Genomic DNA, 23,867 nt, shown 5'->3' with positions numbered 1-23,867 from the left:
TTGCCCGAAACAATCAAGTGAAAACTTCCCAGACAAGAGGCTGGGCCGCCTGCTGTTGTGCAATTCTCTCCTCCATATGTCTTTGTCAGAAATCTTCTCTGTGCATCGGGTATGGGAATGAAATCAATCCAAGTTTTTCTTTTCCAGTTGCTCTTTCTTGAAAGCGGCAGTGTTTGGACTGATTCTCGACATGATCAGCCCACATCCTGAAACAACTGGACTCTCACAAACCAACCATCTGGTCACCAGTGTCCAGTAGTTGTTGAGGAGGGAAGACTGAACATCTGGACATTTTCTCTTGTCTTAATTATCTAGTGGGAGAGTCTGATGTGACTGATTACGATAGTTCAAAAACTGTTTCATTAAACACATTTTTAAGAATTAAGACAGCTGATGACTGACATGTAAAACTCAAAATTGTATGTTTTGGGCTGCTAAATGTTACTATTGCACATTATTATACTGTTCTGTTAGACCTAGAAAAAGTGGGACTAGAGACTTTTAACCTCCTACTCTCATCTGGTGGTGAGCACCAGCTTTCCACAGCCCTAAACAAGAACAAACAGGTATACTGGGAAGACGGAGGGATGGATAATAATGCTCATATACCTGTTTATCTGTAAAACTCTCCCTGTATGTACTACAGATTTTTAAATGATCTGTTTTCTAACTTTAACCTACAAAGTGGAGGTTTGCTTCCAGAGAATAATGGTGCACCAATTTCAGAAACCACAAGTTTCCCACACTCACAGCTCAGCTTCAGATGGCAGGTTTTGGAGTCGTATTTCCTGATATTTGGACATCTCACCTGGGATTGGCTAACAGCAATAGAACTTTACCACTGGCTTGCAACATGGATGTTTTATCTCCACAAATAACACAGGCATGGAGGAACTTCTGCCGTGTGGTGACGTCGCTAATGCTAATGGTTAGCTTAAACTAGTTGGGATGTTCTCTGCTGTTTCCTGGATGCTAAACCAATAACAACCTCTGAGTCCATGAATGTTAGGGGACAGTGTGACGTAGATATGTCAGGACTTTCTAATCTTAGGGTTTCACCGTCTATTTTCTATCAGAAGCTAATGCAGGAGATAGGCGTAGGATTCTAATTTCATGTTTAGCTTGCATGAAAATTTCAGATTGACTGATAATGTTCAAAAACAATTATTAAAAAATGTTTCTCAGTGAACTTGATCTTCAAAGTAAAAGCATCATGCAGCAATAACATCAGGATCCAGTTTTTCCAACACTGTACAGCCCTGTGCAGGACTGTTGAGAGTGTATGGAGAAAACAGACCCAGAACACAATCCACACATAGAAAAGCCACAGAGAACCATCAATAGCTGTGAGGTGACAGAGATAACCACTGTGACATGCACACTTTGGTATGGTCTAATAGAAATATTTGAAGCCCTCATGTGAAGTGGTGCAAAACATAATTTCTGTGCCTGCAGTTGAAGTGAAGCTATTTTCAATTGCTGCTACGGGGTTGGCTCCTGCCCGTTGGGTTGGGATCTTTTCTGCTTTTTTTCTCTTTTGTCTGCCAGAGCTTTTAGTCTATTGTGCAGCAGCATCACTTTTGCCCACAGCCACAGCGCCACATGAACAAAAGCTGGCTGAGTCACTCTGAGATGTACCTGGGGCACAGATGCATGTTTTGCAGGGACTGCCGATGGTAATCGTTTGGTCCACTACCATGAGAGCGTGCTACAGTTTCCAAGTGGGTAAATGAGGAAAAAAACTAAAATGCTCCGAGCTAACTAACATTATAGGTAGGCATCTTTCCTGATCCCATTCAACAACAAAAAAAGTTGAAGTGGGTCGTCTGGAGTACAATTGAATTTGCTGTCCAAGGAAAGGCTTTGATGTGGCAAAAATTAAGCAGGGGTTGTAATTTTATATTCAAACTTGGAATCCAGAAAGATCATCCAGAACAATGTTTCTGTTAAAAAAAAATCACTGGCATGGACAAAATCAACATAAAATGTAGTAAGTTTAATGTATTCATGCAGCATCCTTCATTGGATAAAAAGCACCAGGTACCAAGACCATTTAACAAAAGTAGAATAAACTCAAAAACCAGAGCAGAAGTAAACCTCAAGCAATTATAGATGGAAGCCACATTTGTTTAATTTAAACCAATTAAAGTTATTTAAAGAGTGGGTACGGAAAGTATTCAGACTCCCGTCAATTTTTCACTATTTGTTAGATTTCAGCCATTTGCTAAAGTCAATTAAATTAATTTTTCTTCAGTAATGTACACAACACCCCATATTGCAGAGGTGTGGACTCAAGTCACATGACTTGGACTCGAGTCAGACTCGAGTCATTATTTTTGTGACTTCTGACGACTTGATAAAATCTATAAAGACTTACGAATTGACTCGAACTTGAACGCCAATGACGTGACTTGAATTGACTTGCATCTGTTGACTTGATGATGACTCATCTTAGGTGTGTTCTTGCTGTGTCTTTCTAAATCCATGCTTTCGTTCTTTTTTTAAACACAGAAACAGTTTTGTTTACCTGTTTGTAGCTACAGTTTCGCCGCCGGCTGCCGGCTTCTTCAGGCTGACGCTGATGGTGGCGCGTCACTTCCTTCTCCGTTTATCTGCGGGCAGCAGAGGACATTGTCGCCCTCTACTGCCCGCTCTCCCCTCTCCGACGATGCAGTCCCATGCGTGGTCCAGCGTGTAAACTCCGTCGTCCCTGTTCATGGTCCCACATCTACGTCTCCTTATCTCGATTGCTTCCTTGATCCATCTTTTGTATTTTTGTTGTTCGGTGGTTATGATCCGTGTGCTGTCCCAGTCCATTATATGGTTTTCTCTTAAGCAATGATCTGTTACGGCTGACTTTTTTATTGTACTTTCTGCTTCTTCTTTTGCTGCTCTTGTGTGTTTACGATTTGCCTCTTTCTCGCACTCCTTTCTGTGTTCTATTGTCCGTGTATTGAGTTGGCGTCCGGTTTCTCCTATGTATGTTTTATTGCATATTTTGCATGGGATTTCGTAGATGACTCCACATTTTTGTCCAGCTGATATTTTGTCTTTTGGGTGTACTAGTCTGTTTCTAACTGTTGTGTATGGCTTTGTTGGTGTGTTTATGTTGTGTTTTTTCATTGTTGCTCTTATTTTTTCCGTTATGCCTCTGATGTATGGTAGGGTTATCACTGGTTTTGGTTCTTGTCTTTCTGGGTTTCTGGTTCTTTTTTTTGGGTTGTTCTTTGCTTTCTGTTTTTGTTTGTTGTTTTCCTTTGTTTATTGCCCATGTCGGGTATGCGCAGGTCTTTAAAGCATGTTGTATGTGTTTGTCCTCTTGTTTACGGTCTCTCTCTTCTGTTATTATGTTTGCTCGGTGATATAATGTTCTGATTACTGACATTTTGTGTATGGTGGGCTGTTCTGATGTCCATAATAAATATTGGTCTGTGTGTGTTGGTTTCCTGTATGTGTTTATGTTTAGGGTCCCGTCGGTCTGCCTGGTGATTTTCATATCCATAAATGCTATGCTGCCTTCTGTTTCTAACTCATAAGTGAATTTTATGTTGCCCGTGTCGTCAATATTGTTTAAGTGTTGTGTTAGTGTTAATTTGACCTTTTGGTATGTTTATTATGGACATCAGAACACCCCACCATTATTATGGACATCAGAACACCCCACCATACACAAAATGTCAGTAATCAGAACATTATATCACCGAGGAAACATAATAACAGAAGAGAGAGACCGTAAACAAGAGGACAAACACATACAACACGCTTTAAAGACCTGCGCATACCCAACATGGGCAATAAACAAAGGAAAACAACAAACAAAAACAGAAAGCAAAGAACAACCCAAAAAAAGAACCAGAAACCCAGAAAGACAAGAACCAAAACCAGTGATAACCCTACCATACATCAGAGGCATAACGGAAAAAATAAGAGCAACAATGAAAAAACACAACATAAACACACCAACAAAGCCATACACAACAGTTAGAAACAGACTAGTACACCCAAAAGACAAAATATCAGCTGGACAAAAATGTGGAGTCATCTACGAAATCCCATGCAAAATATGCAATAAAACATACATAGGAGAAACCGGACGCCAACTCAATACACGGACAATAGAACACAGAAAGGAGTGCGAGAAAGAGGCAAATCGTAAACACACAAGAGCAGCAAAAGAAGAAGCAGAAAGTACAATAAAAAAGTCAGCCGTAACAGATCATTGCTTAAGAGAAAACCATATAATGGACTGGGACAACACACGGATCATAACCACCGAACAACAAAAATACAAAAGATGGATCAAGGAAGCAATCGAGATAAGGAGACGTGGATGTGGGACCATGAACAGGGACGACGGAGTTTACACGCTGGACCACGCATGGGACTGCATCGTCGGAGAGGGGAGAGCGGGCAGTAGAGGGCGACAACGTCCTCTGCTGCCCGCAGATAAACGGAGAAGGAAGTGACGCGCCACCATCAGCGTCAGCCTGAAGAAGCCGGCAGCCGTCGGCGAAACTGTAGCTACAAACAGGTAAACAAAACTGTTTCTGTGTTTAAAAAAGAACGAAAGCATGGATTGATGATGACTTGTGCATTTTTGATATTTTAGCATAAAAATGGCACGACATGGACCAAAATCATAAATCATTCTTTGTTCTGGGTGTGATCTTGTACAGCTAAATGCAGCAGCACTTTTAGTTGTACTTTCTACTTGTTTGAGCAAATAAATGAAGTTTTAAGAAGCTTTATTTCTGGAATTTATTTATTATTGTTGTCATTAAATTGAAGTTGGACAGACAACATGATTACGACTTGAAAATTCAAAGTTAAGGAATTGGACTTGACTTGGACTTCTACATCATTGACTTTGGACCCAACTTGGACTTGGTTGTTCTTTGACTTGGACATGACTCGAGACTTGACTGGAAAGACTTGTGACTGGCAAAGCAGTGACTTGGTCACACATCTGGAATATTGACAGAAAAACACAGAAATGTATACATTTCTGCAGTTATTAAAATACAAAGCAAGACATCACATGGTTCTACGTATTCAGACCCTTTGCTGTGACACTCATATATTTACCTCAGATGATTTACATTTCTTCTGATCATCCCTGAGATGGTCCTACACCTTCATTGGAGTCCAGGTATGTTTGATTATACTGATTGGATTTGATTAGGAAAGCCACACACCTGACTATATAAGACCTACAGCTCACAATGCATTTCAGAGTAAATGAGAGTCATGAGGTCAAAGGAACTGCCTGAAGAGCTCAGAGACAGAATTGTAGCATGATACAGATCCGGCCAAGGTTACAAAAACATCTCAGCTGCACTTAAGGTTCCTAAAAGCACAGTGGCCTCCATAATCCTTAAATGGAAGATGTTTGGGATGACCAGAACCCTTCCTAGAGCAGGCTGTCTGGCCAAACGGAGCAGAGAAGAGCCTTGGTGAGAGAGGTAAAGAAGAACCCAAAGATCACTGTGGCTGAGCTCCAGAAATGCAGTCAGGAGATGGGAGAAAGTTGTAGAAAGCCAACCATCACTTCAGCCCTCGGGGCTTTATGGCAGAGTGGCCCGTTGGAAGCCTCTCCTCAGTGCAAGACACATGAAAGCCTGCATGGAGTTTGCTAAAATACACCTGAAGGACCCAGAGTAGGTGAGAAATAAGATGCTCTGGTCTGAAGAGACCAAGATAGAACTTTCTGGCCTTAACTCTAAGTGATATATGTGGAGAAATCCATGCATTGCCCATCACTTGTCCTATACAGTCCCCACAGTGAAGCATGACAGAGGCAGCATCATGATGTGGGGGCGTCTTTCACCTGCAGGGACAGGATGACTGGTTACAACCGAGGGAACGATGAATGCTGCCAAGTACAGGGATGTCCTGGACAAGAACCTTCCCCAGATTGTTCAGGACTTCAGACTGGGCCGAAGGTTTACCGTCCAACATGACAATGACCCTAAGCACACACCTAAAATAATAAAGTAGTGGCTTCACGGCAACTCTGTGACTGTTCTTAAATGGTCCAGCCAGAGCCCTGACTTGAACCCAACAGAGCATCTCTGGAGAGACCTAAAAATGGCTGTCCACCAACGTTCACCAACCAACCTGAGAGAACTGGAGAGGATCTGCAAGGAGGAATGACAGAGGATCCCCAAATCCAGGTGTAGTAAAGGAAGACTCATGGCTGTATTAGCTCAAAAGGGAGCTTCTACTAAATACTGAGCAAAGGGTCTGACTGCATAAGACTGTGATATTTCAGTTTTTTCTTTTTTAGCAAAATTTTTTAGTAACTCCGCATACATTTAGAAAATTATTTTCTGTCTATATGGGGTGCAATGTGTACATTAATGAGAGGAAAAAATAATTTAATTGAATTTAGCAAATGGCTGCAAAATAAAAGTGAAAAATTGATGGTGGACTGATTACTTTCCGTGCCCACTGTATAAACATATACATACAGTCCCTCACCTGGAGATTCTGGAGCCGAGGATGGAGTTGAACCCAACAATAGTTGGTCAAACCTCTTCACAGGTTTGGTCTTTCCCCGCACTAAAGCCAGTATCAGCAATCTACATAGTACCAGTTCTTAATAGCATATTCAACAGGTGATGAGTAGTGCCACATAGCACATTTGGGCTGACCCAGTAGGTAAAGGCCAAGCCACCATGTGCTAGCTGATGACCTTGTCTACCAGGCCTGGCTCAAAGGTGAGGCCGTGCTATCTTTAGTGCTGGCAAGGTATCTTGAACCCTGATTTTTGTGGTCACTGCATGGGTTTCTGAATTAGTCTGGCTTCTCACCCAGAGCATATATGTAGCGGAAATTAAACACCAAGATACTTGAACTCCTGTTGAACAGGTAAACTCTCACCCCCACTGATGTCCCTCATAATGTCAACCTAATGTACTGTAATCATTATTTAAGGTTTATATAATTAATGTGTTGGGCATTGAATTTATTTTGGGCAGTACAGTAATTTTTGTGTTTATGTATATTTGAGTTCTGTATTAAAAGGAGAGACTCATCTGTTTACACCACCTGCTGGCAGATTAGGAAAAAGACATGCTGGGGGAGGGGGAGAAGGAGGAAGTGAAGGAGCATCAGCGAGCTGTAGTGTGGGAGTTTTTTTTTTCTGTCCTGCTGTTCAGAAATAAAGAAGGACTATAAACCACAACTGTAACCCATCTTCCATGTACCCCCAAGAGCCGGCACCTATCTACAAATAAGGGTTACAGTACCAATCCCAGAACATTCTCCCTAACCTGATATTAACTTTTTTATTTCTTCAACATAGCATGTGCTACTACTACTCCATCTGTTGCGTATTTTCATGTGCATCTGTATGAGCATGAGTATGTATCTGCTCTGTCTTCTCAAACCCAGAGTGAGTTGTGGCTCATACTGATCCAAGGTCTGTTGTTGGTTTCTTCCTGTGAAAGGGAGCTTTCCTCTCCACTGTCGCTACATGCGTGCTTAGTGTAAAGTCTCAGACACAACTAGTCAGTGATTCGATGCAATCTGTTGGGTTTCCTTAAATAGGAAACGATTCACTAACTGGCATGATGAACTGAACTCAATGAACAGGTAAGTAGGTTCAGTTGGACTGTGTGCTTTGTAAAGTGCCTTGAGACGACTCTTGTGATTTGGTGCAACCTTTAACTTGTTCTTAATGATTGGTCAGAAAATTCCACTGCTTTTTTAATAGTTGCTTTTTCCGTTTTATGGATCATTGTTGAGCACTTGTTTTCACACCCACTGAAATGGTTATTTGTGGCAAACAAGAACTAGATAATTGTTGATCTCCAGTGGTATAATTTCATCATGTATGGTAGAAATGTCCTTCCAGTGCCCTTCCAAAATAGCCAAGCATCATTAGAGAGGAGGGAAAGAATGAGGCTGGTCATCCATATGTACAAAGCACATTCAGCCTCTCTGAGTCTTGAACCTCCTCATCGGGAGGATTTCTCATAACAGAAGGTGAAAGTTACAAATGTTTTACTTTTATCACAGAGGAAGACTGCGGACAATCACTCAGCCTTGTTTCCAGAGGCAGCATAGCTGCGGCACTCTGAGTGACATATTATTTCTCTTTAACCTCCCATCCTGCCTCTCCAGAATCACAACCCATATCTATTTTCTACCTGACTGGCCTCATGAAACCACATAAATTGTGTCAGATCCCTACCATCAAATTGCCTTACTGTTTACATCTTGGATATTTGAGTAGCAGCTCTGCATGAGAGGACCACAATTCAAACAACAATGAGCGTGAACTGATCAGAGAAATGATGTACACCTCGGAGATTTAATGGCAGACCTTTGAGGGTAAAAGACTGTGGTTTCCTGACCCTTGATGTGGTGAATGTAATTGAAAAAAAAATGTCAGAAGTCTCAGTGGGGCGTTATTACATCTGAATCATTATCATTGAATGCTTGTAAATTTAACAGATGTCTTTATGGCGATGCAGGAGTTGGGTAAAGCCTTGGCTGAGGATAAATGGATGTGCATTTTCAGTCAATAACTATTGCGGGATTCTTGACGATTTGCAGTGACCTACGATTTTCACATTTTATGGATTAGCCTACAATAAAAGGTGACAGACCAATATGTCAGATGCTGTAAAGCTAAATCGGTGTTGATTCTAACCTCCTCCAGGCTTGTATTATTTGTGGAGATAAAACATCAGCGTTGCAAATCAAACAGAGTCAGTGGTAGAGTTGCATTGATGTTGTCCAATCAGAGGTAAGATGTCTGAATATCAGGAAAAAAATACTCCGCATCCTGCCATCTGAAGCTTTCTCCTCCGGCTGACTTTAAAGTCGTCAAAAAGGTGCACCGAAGCATTTTTCTCCTTAAAGAACAATTTACAAACAATTCATTCCTACTAGAGACCACTGCAAATGTATTAAAAGTACGAGTGAAGTTGATCTTTAATTGTTAAAGTCATGAACCCTTTTTCGGTAACACATTAGCTCCTATTCAGTAACCATTAAAAATTGTACAAATGTTAAATGAAACTCAGAAAATCAAAACTGACAAAAGGACGTTTTGATCATGCCAAGTTTGAGATTGCGCTTGGGAATATTTTAAACTAATTAATGGCGGACACTTTTCATCTTTTAGAAATCTTGATTCATCACACTAAAATATTATTGTTTACACCAAATTTAATTAGATTTTTCACTTGATCCAACTAGGAGGTCTTTTTTGGAGATTAAATTTTAATCTTCAAACACTGAAAGCTAGTTAGCATATTTTTTTCACAGTCCAATGGTGCTTTACAGTCTTCAGCTCACTGTAATTAATATGATTACTGGTATTTTTCTGTGATGTTGCCTAAAAACCTGAAAAATTACATTTAGATCAAACAAAAAAGCTTTTAGACAACTGTCCTGTTCGTTCCCTCATGAATCTCTTAAAACGGCACAGTTGTTAAGCTGTTTGGATCAAGAATATCCCTTGACAAATCAGCAATTAGAGCCTAAGCTGCCTTGTAAAATCAATTAGGAGTTGCAGTATAAGTTACAGGTACCAGAGTTGCTGGCACTGCTCTAAATGTACAAGGGAGAATGCTTTTAATCTTTCCCGTAACTGTAATCTGCATCATTAAGTGACAACATTTCTATGAAACGTTGCGTCGCCATAGGACTGGTATCTAGGGAATCTAGGGAATTAAAACAAAAGTTTTAACCAACGTGGAGACCAAAACCAGAATGATGGCTTGATTTTTGTGTTCTCTGGTGAGAAGGATAATTTCTGAGAAGCTGCTTAACTTCCACTATGATAATTATTGAGATTGACATTTTCAGCTGTCTCTCCTGTTGGGTAACAGCTGCTGGCTCCCATGTAGGAGGAAGACGAGCGATCAGAAACAAAACGGGAAGCATCTGGCTTTTTGAGAGATGTTATTTCATATCAATATGTTTGTGTGACACAGCATCACCAAAGCATATCTCCTCTGTGCGTGTGTGTGAAACAGTTGGCCACAGCAGTCTGCACCAGTACCAGAGAGGCTAGATAAGAGTTATGTAATCAGACATGTTTGTTTTAGCCTGGTTAACCCTGCAGCAAACCAAATGGACTGGTACTTTTCCCTCCATTTGTTCCATTTTACTTACAGGTATACATTTGGGATTAATTGTTTTCGCATGTAAGAGAAAATTATCTTTTTTCTTGTCTCATCTGAATTCAACTCAGCTAATCTAATTTCAAATAGTCTTGACACAACTAATCTCAATTTGATTTATGATGACATAAACAAATGTAATATGGAATTAGCAATAGATAGCTTCAATGAAATTTTTATTAATATTGGACCAAATTTAGCAGGAGAATTTCGAGACATCCCAATTGGACGATTTAATGAAAAGATTAAAATAAACACACACTCCATGTTTCTTGCAGCTACAGCCAAACAAGAACTTACAAATTTTGTTTATAAATGCAAAAGCAAACAATCTACTGTCATGACATAGATATGTTCCTGGTGAAAAAAGTTATAAATCATATCTCCAAACCACTCACCTACATTTGTAACTTATCATTTCAAACTGGCACTGTTCCAAACAAAATTAAAATGGGTAAAGTCATACCAATCTACAAAAATAATGATAAACACATGTTTACCAACTATACATCGATCTCATTGTTGCCTCAGTTTTCAAAAATCTTGGAAAAACTCTTTAATACACGATTAGAAATTTTCATTGATAAACATCACATAGTTAATGATGGACAATATGGCTTCAGAAATAAAAGAACAACTTCTTTGGCTATAATAGATGCTGTAGAAGAAATTACCAGTGCACTTGACAACAAAAAATGTGCAATTGAAATTTTTATTGACTTCAAAAAAGCTTTTGATACAATAAATCACTCAATTCTGCTTGACAAATTGGAAAGATATGGAATTAGGGGAGTGGCATTGAACTGTGTAAAAAGTTATTTAAGTGGAAGGGTACAGTATATTAATATTGGACAGAAAAAGTAAAAAAAATCTTGACATTGTTTGTGGTGTATCCCAGTGATCAGTACTGGGACCTAGTTTGTTCAATTTGTACATTAATGATAGTTTTGAAATATCTACATTACCAAATTTTATTTTATTTGCAGATGATACAAATATATTTTATAGCAGTGACAATTATCCAAATCTTATTTTAAAAAATAAATGAAGAATTGACTGTTGTTAAAAGATGGATGACAGCAATAAGTTGTCATTAAATTTAAACAAGACTAAAGCAATAAAATTTGGTAATCAAGAAACAAAGTTTGAGTTGCCAATAAATATAGGTGGTTTTCAAATTGAAATGGTACAAGAAAGTATATTTTTGGGATTCACAATAGACAGTAAACTGTCATGGAAACCTCACATCAGACACACAAAACAAAAAATCTCTAAAAGTCTATCGATAATAAATAAAGCCAAGTCATTTCTTGATTGCAAAACACTTTGTGTATTGTATTGCTCCTTAATTCTCCCTTGTTTTACTTATGGCGCTGAGGTATGGGGGAATAATTATCAATGCTCCTTACAGCCTCTTTATATATTGCAAAAAAGAGTGGTCCGTATCATAAATAAGGTTGGATCCTTAGAACACACAAATCAACTTTTATTACAATCAAAATGATTAAAATTACAGGATATAATTAAATATCAAACAGTTCTAATTCTTGTCAATGTATTTAATGAACTTCTACCAAATAATTTACAAAAGCTATTTATAATTAAAGAGCTGTCACATAGCCTAAGGAGAGATAAAATATTTCAATTACCACTGGTGCAAACAACACGTAAAAGCTTTTGTGTGTCCGTGTGTGGGACAAAAATATGGAATAACTTAAAGACTGATCACAAACAATGTCAAAATATTCAGCTTTTTAAAGCACACTACAGAAGAACAGTTTGGTTAAAATACATTACAAATGAGAATGGGCAATGATGTGAGGAGTAAAGGTGTATGGGAATATATAATTAATGACATCGATAAGAATTGTTAAATTGTCTAGACTACCATTATTATTATTGTTATGATTTTTTTTGGTCAAAAGGTTGTTGAATTTGAGTTTTTTCTACATATTGAATGTTAAACTATTAGAGAAAAATAGGGGTGGGCTCGAATAAGCTTGGCTTCCGCCCACTCCCTTTCGAACATGCCTACAACAATGTCAACTTGATTTATTATTGATTTATCTTGTGAGGTTTATTATTGATTTATATCCTGTTGTTAATTGTGATGTTATTGGCATGTTGGAAATAAATAAATGATGATGACGATGATGATAATCTCTATTAATCTCATCTCAACTCATCCTAATTCAACTCAAATCCTCTCTCATGTCTACTCGACTTCCTATTGCTAGTTTGCAAATTGCTAGAATTTTACTCACAAAAAGTTGTTTAAAATCTTTGTAATAAAAATTCTTGATTAGACTTGTTAAAATTGTTGACTAATTTTAACAAACCTTACTTCAGTAATGTTTTTGGGGAAAATATGCTAGCTTGCAAATGCTAAACAATAAGTCTAACTTAATGCTAGCTCATACTTGCTACCAAATCTAGGCTAGCATTTCAGGTCTAAAGAGCACTAACCAGAGTTTGAATTACAAAGGAGCTAAGGGGAGCCTAATTCCCCAGAAGCCCTTAACTAACCCTAATCTGAAGAATTATCCACTTTCAACATATACATTATTTATAAAGACTCAGTTCTTTCAAATGTATCATGCGTACTGTAGCATAGCCACCAAAATAATTGTGGAAAGTAGCAGCCATTTTCCCTCTATTTTTCTCTGTGTCTGGTTCAATAATGTCACTTTGGTGATGTGTATTTGTAGTCCTGGACTCATTTTCACACAAAACCTAAAACAGCGTTTTGCCTCGTTCGAAAAAGAGCGCTTTCTTGGTATCAAAATGTGTATTTAAAATTCACGGACATCCCATGTAAAATCCATGGAACATTACAAGCAGAATTAGAAAGTAGCGTTTTTAGCTCCACTGACTTGAATTATTTTTTTTTGTTCTTCCGAGGACCCATGGTCCGAAAGTAGATTCAGGCTCCCTATGGAGGTAATTGGGCTAACAACCCTGTAGAACAGAGCTTTCGTGAATGTGATTGGACGGATGACTTCACTCCCTAGAAGCCTGTGTGTAAAACAAACCCTAGCACTAACTAACTAACTAACTCACTAACTAACTAACTAACTAACATTAGTAACATAAAGGCCATTTTTGTTGTGGATTTAAAAAAAGAAAGCCATGTAACTAAAAGAGCAACATTTCCTATAAAAATATCAATACCTAAAAGCATTTGAAAAATCTGGGGAAAGAAACTTGCCCATCATTCCTAAAAACTACACGACTCCAGTTGAAGCATTCAAGGTGAAATCTGCATCAATTTCTCATATTTACATATGAACCAGTAATTTCCCTGCAGCCACATGGTGACCTTCCAAATGAATACTCAACGACGTGCAACCAGGGGTGATGTATGGTACTAACGGGCGACTAAAGCTGGTGACTAACTCAGTATGATACACAACATAATTGCAGCTCCCAGCTGAACCGACCAACAGAGACCTCGCTGACCTTGGTGAAAGTTAAAGTGTACCCCTGTGCGTTTACATGGCCCGATCTGTCACTGGAATCATTTGCTGCACATTAAACAACTCCGAAAGGATGTCGTTAATGGTAATTTGTTGCACACATAGGGAATTTTGGTAAAGCTCCACTGAGGAAGAAGTTAGCGTCTGTCACATACTTTGAGGGGAATATCATGAAGTCATACATTAGATGGTGACACAATGGTTTGATGTGCAGTGCAAGACTATCAGACAGGATCTAAGTCTTTATCCACATGATGGCAAGGTGATTAAACAAAGGGATGGAAAATGCTGAGGTATTTATTTATTTGTTTTCACGTTTGTACACTTAATAAACAATAAATCACATTTATTCCACCAGTTCAGTGGGTAGATAAATTTAATATATGAATATTCAAATGACTTTTTAATCTCTTCCATGATATCGATAGAGGGAAAACATATTAGATCATTGGCTCAAAATCTAGTTAAACTGATTCTCTAAAACAAATATTGTGCAAAGAATATGTAGAGGAAAATGGAAAGAATAAAACACTAAAATTTATGTTTTTGTGATTTCTCTATAGGTCAATTAGATTAAAGTGGTGAGCATCTATGACTGTCATTAACCTCTATGTCATACTTGAATGTAATTTGCATCCATTGATTGTTTTTAATGCATACTTTCTTCTAAGGCTTCATTCAATCTGCAGGCAAGCACATCAAATCCAACTTTCTTTTCTACTTCTACTTTTCAACACAACCCATACAGTATCTGAATTCTTTATGACAGGCTGAATGGCACAAATACGATTTTATTAAGTCCAACCCAGGCCACTTTCATCAGTGGTACTGAAGCCACTACATGTCATGTCATGTGACATGTTTGCTGTAGCATTTAACTTATTGTGTGAACAACCATAGCAAAATCTGACTTAATCCAAAAAAAAAAAAAAAAATCGGAGTTAGATTTTTTTTTTACTTTAAACTAGAGCTTTCACATTGATCTCAGTGATTGTTGAGTTAGAAACTTGACCAGTTTCATATTTGACACTACTCTGTACCCCTCTGCTGACTAAAAACCACACTTGATAGTTTTGTGAAGCAGGTAGGTGTCCTAGGGGGCGCTCTTTACTGCTTTACAGCTGTTAGCTGTAATGCTAGCAGTTAGCATTTTCAGTTCCTTTTCAATAAAAAGCAAGTGAAGAAGACAAATAAGGAGTTTGCTTTTCCTGTTGGCAGCATGGCAGAGCCTAGAAGTAAAAGTAAGAAAGTAATGTTTTTAGAGGTGAAGCAAAGAGCTAAAACCAGAATGAACATCAGTGTGACCTACACTGGTTTGAGGAAGCTAAAGGAGGCTACAAAATCACAAACTGCTAGCTTTGTTGCTACTTGACTTGTAAACAATAATATTTTTTGTCCAACCATGTGCCTTTTATCTTCGTGTTGTATTTTTTTTTTTTTTTTTTTTTTTTTTGTATAAGTTGGCTGATTTAACAGTAACCCGCATATCGGACTTGGACCCTTGCACACCTCTCACATACCTGTCATCAGCAGAGAGCGATCACATAAACATAAAACTAACCGGTCTAATCTTAATAATCTTAAACAGTTGTCAAGAATCTCACCCCCAGTAAACCACACAATCACTCCATCTTTAGTTACTATCAAATGGCTCTTTTAAATGTTCGCTCTCTGCTGAACAAAACTTTTACTATAAATGACCTAATTTTAGATAATCACCTTAAATGTGTATTTTTGACAGAAACATGGTTGAGTTCAGATGCTCCTGCTGTTCTCACAGAGGCCTCCCCACCAAACTTTAATTTTACTTATTCAATAAGAAATGGAAAAAAGGGAGGCAGAACTGCTTTTATAAGCTCATCTACACTTTCTGCAAAACCTGTTTTATTTGACAACTTCACCACTTTCGAATATAGTGCAGCCATTTTTAGCGATCTTCAGATTTTATGTGTTACTGTTTATAGGCCTCCGAGGCACAGTGCACTTTTTATACAGGAATTTTCCGAGTTTTTATCAATTCTGCACAACTCTTTTGATAGTATTATTTTAGCTGGTGATTTTAATTTACACATAGATGACCCTGCAGACCCTTTTACCACTGGATTTTTAAACATTTTGAGTTATATGGATTTTATACAACATGTTGCACAACCAACCCATGACAGAGGACACACCCTGGACTTGGTCATCACGTATGGTCTGTCCAACGGTGTGTCCTCTGTCGTGGATTTAGCAATGTCAGATCATTTCTTTGTGTTTTTTGACATCACCAGCATAATTCAGCAGGAGACCTCTGTGAGAACTGTAATGGAACACTATCTAACCCCTGAAGTGGCTGCTGGTTTTCTGGAAACTTTTAAAAAGATCCCTCCTATTAATTTAAATGCCCCTTGTGATTTTATCTTCAATGATTTTAACAGTAGACTTAAATCTACTCTGGATTTGCTCGCTCCACCTAAAATTAAAAAGCTACAACCAAAACCGGCTTCCCCTTAAAACAATGAAAACTTAAAAATGTTGAAAAGATCTTGCTGGGCGGCGGAGAGAAAATGGAGGAAATATAAGAACACAATTAATGAACAAATATACACTGAATTATTAAAATCATACAACAAAGCAGTTAGAAATTCCAGAAATAATTACTTTTCTAAAATCATCTCTGAACACAAAAATAATCCCAAAATTTTGTTTTCCACAATTACAAATATTTTGGGTCGTGAATTTAGTTCTCTCCAGAAAACCCCCTCGGATGCTCTCTGTGAGGAGTTTGCAGCCCACTTCAGAGGGAAGGTAGACACCATCAGATGTAACATTTTATCCTCCCAATGTCACGCTGCTCCTGATCAATTTGAGAGTGTGTGTCAACCTGAGTAAACACTGGACAGTTTTGTCTTGGTTGAAGCTGAGATTATTGATAAAGTTTTCTCCTCAGTGAGGCCCACCACATGTGTTCTGGACCCTATTCCAACAAGGTTTTTAAAACAATTTTATGACTCATTTAGAGATGAGATTTTAACTTTGATGAACTGTTCCCTTCAGACAGGGGTCTTTCCTGCTGTTTTTAAACGGGCGGTGGTCAGACCCCTGTTGAAGAAGAGCAATTTAGATTTTAATGACTTTAACAATTTTCGACCGGTATCCGACTTACCATTTGTAAGCAAATTTTTAGAGAGGCTTGTTTTAATACAACTTAATGATTAAAAATCAGTCTCAGATCAGCTTTGAAACCTAAAAAGCAAAGAAAAAAAAGGACATAAATTAGTATACTGGGATAGCTGTGTGAGTCCAAAAAAATAAGGCGATGGATTCCTGCATGTGTCAGTGTGTTCACATCAAATGTTCTCCCCATTTTCACATAGTTATATAGTTATACAATTGTGTGGTTTCTGTGCATAAAGGCGTACCCTGCTGGGGCAAACCAGTTTCACGCTGGGACCAGTGGAGCATATTCAGTAGATGTTAGTGACTTCTGATTTATGTTTGCAGGTGAAGAAGCAGCTTTTAGATATAGTTTTTTTAAAGATGCAAAAAAGAAAGAAGCTCCTCACCTCAATTGGCAGGGCTGAAATATAAAAGCAGTAAGGGCTTTTTCTTCTTTTAGGTGTTTTTTTCCCAACCTTTTCATTTTTCTTTCTTAACGAACATGATCCGACGCAGGGAACAAAAACCTTGACATGGATTTCCATGCTGACATTTTAGACAAGATGCTATCTGCTGAAATTTTGATTTTTTTTTTCACAATCAGGTCAAACCACAAAAGCTGGTTTTAGCATAAAATGAACACAAGCATGGATTCAGAGTGTAACAATGATCTGAAGGTGTGCACATGCTCCACATCACGGTGGAAAGCCCCCGGGTGCCAAATCAGATCATTTGAGGTGAAAGATATAAAGTAAAAAGATTCAGAGTGCCAGGAGTCATGATGACACGCTCTTTGTTTTTGGCTATGTTTGCAGCTCTGCCTGCATGTTTGCTGTCGTCCACGGCGATTACAGGTTGCATCGCTCCTGGTTTTGCGTTCCCAGAGCCCCTCAGTGTGGCAGGAGGTGGAGTACAGCAAATCAATTTAAAAGAATACTTGAGCAATGATTAGATTTATTTGTAAATAGGAAATTAGCCAGACATTAGCATTATGAGTTGATCTTAATTGGCTGCATAAAGGGTAAGAGCAAGAGAAAAGCACTCCATCCGCTCTGAAGCGTTTCAAAGCAGCCCGTGGTGTTCAGAAACCAATGTGTCAGAAACCCCCCCCCCCCCTCCAGTTTGATCGGCGCAGGAAGTGAGCCACCCGAGTGGAACGCGCCAAAAAATAATTAGCACAATAAGTTAGCAAAAAAGGAAAACACAACTTGAGGAAATCAACTGTAAAGGAACATCTGAGGCTGCGCCTGAGCATATGCTCCTCACTATCCGTTGTTTTTCTCCCCCTCTCTTTACAACAAAAGCTCAATCTTCAGTCCCTGCAGGAGCAAACCTTCTATTTATAGAACAAATTCAGTCGTTTAACTTTAATGGTTCTTCAAGATGGGCTGTGGGTTTTTAGCTGTTTGTGTGCTGAGGTGGAATCTTTGGATGCAGATTAGCTGTTGTTTCTTTTCCACTTTAAGTTGTATTTATGTACTTAGGGGGAAAATCAAATTTTGGAAAGCTAATTAAAACCTTGTGATGTCACTTTGATTGGGAACATTTAAAGGAGATTCTCGTAATCTCACTCAGGACACAGGGAGATGCAAGTTAAACCTTTTCAAAGTAGGAAAATGTGGTAAAATGGGGTATGTGAAAAAGTGGTAAACAAATGTAGTATGGAACATTTTCATGAAAATGTGAGATTTGTAGAAGCTCACCCACAATCTGGAAATGCAATTTTAAAGTGCCATGTAAAGGCTGTGAGAATAGAAGCGTCTCCACATGTGTAATCTATTTTACACACGGGAGTTATGATTTTTGGTGCCTAGAAATCTAAACCCATCCTTGAAATAGCAAAAGATCCTGCTCTACAGGTCGTATAGCCACTCTCTAGCCATTGGCCTGATCAGTTTTGTGTCTTGCTAATTTAGGCTCTGTACGGGCAGGCTTAACGCTAGAGCTGTGACAGAGAAAAACTACAAGGACGGCGTCGGTTCAGGAGCTACACTTTTTAAAAACGACTTTGGCATCAACTTTAAACAAGTTAGACCTGAGCTTTCTTTTTAAGTCAAGAGCACATAGAGGTACTTAAGTCTTTTATTTAGAAAAAAGGATGTATTTGCTTCTTCAGTGGTGTATGGTGGACTGCTCCCTTGACTGACTTTTGTAGCGATAAATATGTCACGTCACTCGTTGCTCTGACTGTTCCAGTTGATTGATTGCGATCCAATTGCGTGCTTAGACAGTTTGAAAGACAACAGTAGATTCCTCTCTATGACCGGTTTGTCTCACAGGTTTATGGCCATATATGTATATATATATATATATGTTTATATGTATATATATATATATATATATATATGTATATATATATATATATATATATATATGTTTATATGTATATGTATATATATATATATATATATATATATATATATATATATATATATATATATATATAGGTTAGTAAAATCCTTTACCCCTTTAAAAGCTGAAAAATCAAATAATAGTCAAACACATTTATATTTACATTTATCTATATTCTATGAAATCTGTTTCATGTTGTTTGATAATTATATAAAATTACAAGCACCTGACTGTCAACATCTGTAAATCATTGACCAGAGGGCCATGTTTAAATGGTTAGACTGGACTTTTCCACAATGGATTAAACTACAACAATGTAAACATGTGAAACCCAGAAAAGGGATTTAATAAGTTTTTGCAGATGGGACACATTTTTCCTATTCTCTATTTGTGTCTGTGCTGCATTAACAAGTGAATTTCCCCACTGTGGCAATGATAAAGTCTATTCTATTCTTTTCTATTTATTCTATTACTCTGGAACATTTTAACGATATGTGAAATTGGCTTAAACTATTAAATTACTTGTATGGAGTTAAAAATTGCACACGGGAAATGTGTTTTGGGGAAGAAAATTTTTAAAAACCATAAAGTTTACCATATAAAACTGGTGACAGCGCATGCTGAAAGCAGGAATTTAAAAACTGAAACATGCCGAGCATACGAAATAAGGATGAGTTTGGTAGCATTATCCTAGATGCAATCAACATGAAGTCCTAAGTGAAACCTCTGCATTGGACTACCTCGGACCTCTTTATGGCGCCCACATTTGGTGCAATTCCTCAACCAACTCCCGTAGGCGCAGCCATATAACACCATTACTTTATACCTTTCACCGTCTAATTTAGAGCAGTTCAAAATCTTACTGTGTGTTTTTTTGTGTTCAGTCCACGGTCTTTTGTGGGCAGTAGGGTGACTGAGCTTTCGTAGTGGTGGGATCTAAAACACCACTTGTGGCTTTTGACATTTGAGAAATGATGTCACTGTGGCAATAACTTGATTTTTATTTGTCTCTGTGTTTTTATACCAAACTCTGGTTTTATCTTTGAAAAGCACCTTGTGAAACCTTTGGTTGATATAAAGCGCTTTTATAAATAAAAATTTTGATTGGTCGATTGAAATCTGTAGAAGTTTTACACTGATCATTTGTTTACACATATTAAATCTATGTGATTTTTGGAACGATTTGTACAATTTTCAACTAAATCTGACTCTACACTGCCTGGAGTCACATCTTCTCACATATAAACTTCAAATTACTTCAACATGGCTGCCCTGGGTATCCGGGAAGACAGAAAGGATACTTTTCTGGCCGTTAGGGGCCTTTTGGTTCACACCACACCACGGCCTTAACTGTGATGTATTTAATCAATCAGCCTGATGAAGTTCATTCAGGGAGATTTGGAGAAAATCCCACTGAATGTTGGCCACCACCTCATATAATCAGGAGTCCATAGCAGTGGGTTGTAATTATCTGTACCTATACAGTCCTCCCACACAGTCTATTCTGCCGGGGCTTACTGCAGCAGCTCGTCTGAATTGGGGGTATTTAGACATGAAATTAAGGTGTAATTAAAATCGGTCTGGTGCTAACGGGGCTGAAGGTGATTACGCTCATTTGCATAGTACACTGATTTATTTTTTTAATGCTTCCCTCACAATCACAACTGGCTCCAGCTCATCTGAGACACCCATCACATGCAGGATTTTGAACAGAACCAAAAACTTTGGATGTGATTAAAGAAAACAGCTTCCATGTGACAATATTTTCAATGCAATCTCAATTTTTTTTCTTTCCTTCTTCAGCGTAGGGCAAAATGATTGACACACACACATTTTAGTTACTAAAACAGAAGCAATTCTAAACAGACAGAGCTGATTTTGAGATCTTTATTCCGTCTGATTGAATTACAGTCATGTTGTTAGGGGTATGATTAGAAATGTACGCAGTCAAATATTCTGGTGAGAATCTGACGAGGAAATCATTTAAACCTGGCCTCTTAAAAATCCCTGAAAACAAACATTAGCGTTTGACTGATTTTTCACAGCCGTGGCATTATCTAATTTCCTCTGCTGGCTTGTTTTGTAGCAAATGGGGGACTATTATATGGGACACAGACCAAGGAGAAACTCATTACTTCTCACATTATCGCTGGAAATGTGTTTCGGAAACACTGAGCTCAGCCCGGTTGTGGGCTGAAGCCTCTGCGCCTCGTCCAGGTTGTAAATGGACCCCTCTCGGCTGATTTGCCATTGTGTCCAGAGCCATCCCTGATATTTGGTGAAGGGATGTCATGACTGCTCCAGCTGTCACAGGCACAGCTGTTCGCTTTCCCCTTGAGTGAGCAGAGCTGCCTTCACCCTGAGGCTTGATGCTGTGTGTATATATACCAACTCGTCTATTTGTGTGTGTCCAAGTGCAAGCCTGGAGGGATCCTGACAAGGTGCGCTAGCGACTCATTCCAAGACGCCGGAATAAAAACAAGTGAATTGAAAGCTGAAAGCAAGTTTACGTATGTTTCCCTAATAAAGTGGTCATCTAGTCTAGATTTTCCAGCTTTTCAGGATAACCTATGAAGGAAAAGATTAAAATCTGACCAGAATTTGCATCTCGCCTGAAGAACCTCATCACAAGAACCCCGACGGGGTGGGAAGAAAAGTGTTGTTGATGAATGCACCGGTACATGATTGATGCGTTCCCCCTTTGGCCTGGCCGAGCATTTACTTTCTCATAACACACTTCGCACCACAACTGCATTCCTCGTAAGGTCTAGGTGCCCAACGTGCTACGAGGTCCGTATTGATTGCATACTGAAAGAATCAGTTATGATGAATGGAGACGTGCTAAATCAAATTCCATGATTATTTGGCCAGCGGCTGTGTCATTAGGGCTTTTTGATGGGTGAATTAATGTGCCGATTAAGAGTGTGGTTGCTGCTGTGTAGCCGTGTCAGTACTGACAAGCTGACCCCGAGAGCGGATGAATAAAAGACACTTCATCATCTCGTACCTATAGAGTGTCTTTGACCTTTAGGGATTAACACTTATTATCTAGCTGGAGAGGCTTCCTCACACTTGTGCAATGGAATGTCCCATCAAATACACAAGCTTGTTGAATCACACGTCTTTTCATCATCTACATTAAGTACTCCTGGCAGATCCGGAGATACAAATCCTGAAAAGAAATAGTCTCTATTCCTGAGTGCCAAATTCACAGACGCTGGTGAGCAACATTTGGCCCGTTCCACAGGCCGGCCATACATGCGTGTACATGCTGTCGCACACAGAGACAAATCTGTGAAACACAGAGTCCCCGTGACCCCTTGTGCTCCATATGGTCAAGACGAGGGCAGAGAAAATGAGCACAGAGCTCTGTGGGTGACTGCAGCCTGGCAGCCAGCAATGCGTCAAGGTCTGTGGTGTTGAAGCAACACAAACTGTCGGTGAAACATTTATTTCCCTACTAATATTCAGGTCCTACTTAAATAATGAAATCTAGTCAAGTAGTTCCCAATTTTTTTTAGCTTTTGACCAAATAATTAAAGACTCATGAGCTCGGCTATTTCTGGGTAAAGTGGCCAACAAGCAATGATTCTTGTCAACTATTCAACTGTACTTTGTCCTTTAATAACTAAATATCTCACTAACCATCAGTTAATAAGCTAATTTGATATCTAAAGATCTTCTCCAGAACCCTCACCTGGTATTTCATGATCCACAGTACCGTGATCTAATCCAATGATGTCCTATTCTGGTCCTCCAGAGCCATCCTCTGACAAGTTTTAGACGTTTCTTTTTTCCAACATAGCCGATTGGAATCAGGAGTTAATTTGCAGGCTTCTGCAGAGCTTGATGACGTGCTGAACGGGCAAGTCAACCAATGAATCAGTTGTGTTGGAGCAGAGAAACAAATGAAAAATGTAAGATAGTGGTTCTGGAGGATAAGAGTTGGACACAGATCCAGTCCACAATTGTGTAACAGAGAACCCCCCTATCCAACTATTTCTATAAACTATTTCTATAAAACTCTGCTTCCTAATAACAAAACAAAACTTTGGGGGAAATTTAGGAAACAAAATGCAACATGGGTAATATTAAACATGGACTAAAAGTTAACTACACAGAACAAAAATATAAATGCAAAACTTTTGTTTTGCTCCCATTTTTCATGAGATGGACTTAAAGATCTAAAATTCATTCCAGATACACACTATTGCCATTTCTCTCAAACATTGTTCACAAATCAGTCTAAATGTGTGATAGTGAGCACTTCTGCTTTGCTGAGATAATCCATCCCACCTCACAGGTGTGCCACATCAAGATGCTGATCCGACATCATGAGTAGTGCACAGGTGTACCTTATACTGCCCACAATAAAAGGTCACACTAGAATGTGCAGTTTTTTGCTGTCAGTTGTCTGTCAGAGGCTAATGCAGGAGATAGGTGTAGGAGACTTGTTTCATGAAAAACACAGTGACTGATCATTTTCAAAGAGAATACACAAAAATGGTTTCTCAGTGAACGTGCTTTGCAAACCCAGGCTCCTCCCATGTCACTAGTGTTCTTGGGCTAGCCACATCACCCTCCTCCCTGGTGGTCAGAGGGACCGGTGGCATAGATTGTGGCAGCCTCACTTCTGTGTGCCCCAAGGCAGCTGGCTGCAGTTACATTGTAATCACCATCAGTGTGTGAAATGACCAGTGTAAAAGGCTTTGGAGACCCTGACTTAGAAAAGTGCTATTCCAAAATGCAATATGCGTAA

At 38.7% G+C, this 23,867-nt stretch overlaps 1 protein-coding gene across 38 annotated transcripts in view; it reads right to left on the bottom strand.

Annotated features, from left to right (window-relative positions):
- Positions 1 to 23,867, bottom strand: part of LOC107377453 (protein tyrosine phosphatase receptor type D) — a 677,785-nt gene that overhangs the window by 282,586 nt on the left and 371,332 nt on the right. Inside the window, exon 9 of one of the 38 annotated variants that reach the window (XM_070547719.1) lies at positions 16,764 to 16,843. The exons of the other annotated variants lie outside the window; for them this stretch is intronic. The gene's annotated coding sequence lies outside the window, so the exon portion shown is untranslated. The remainder of the gene's footprint in view (positions 1 to 16,763; positions 16,844 to 23,867) is intronic. 38 annotated transcript variants of the gene reach the window in all.

The sequence above is a fragment of the Nothobranchius furzeri genome, chromosome 2 (assembly GCF_043380555.1).
Source record: "Nothobranchius furzeri strain GRZ-AD chromosome 2, NfurGRZ-RIMD1, whole genome shotgun sequence".
Classification (NCBI taxonomy): Eukaryota; Metazoa; Chordata; class Actinopteri; order Cyprinodontiformes; family Nothobranchiidae; genus Nothobranchius; species Nothobranchius furzeri.
The sequence above is the reverse complement of the archived record's forward strand: the minus strand, read 5'-3'. Positions and strand labels throughout refer to the sequence as shown.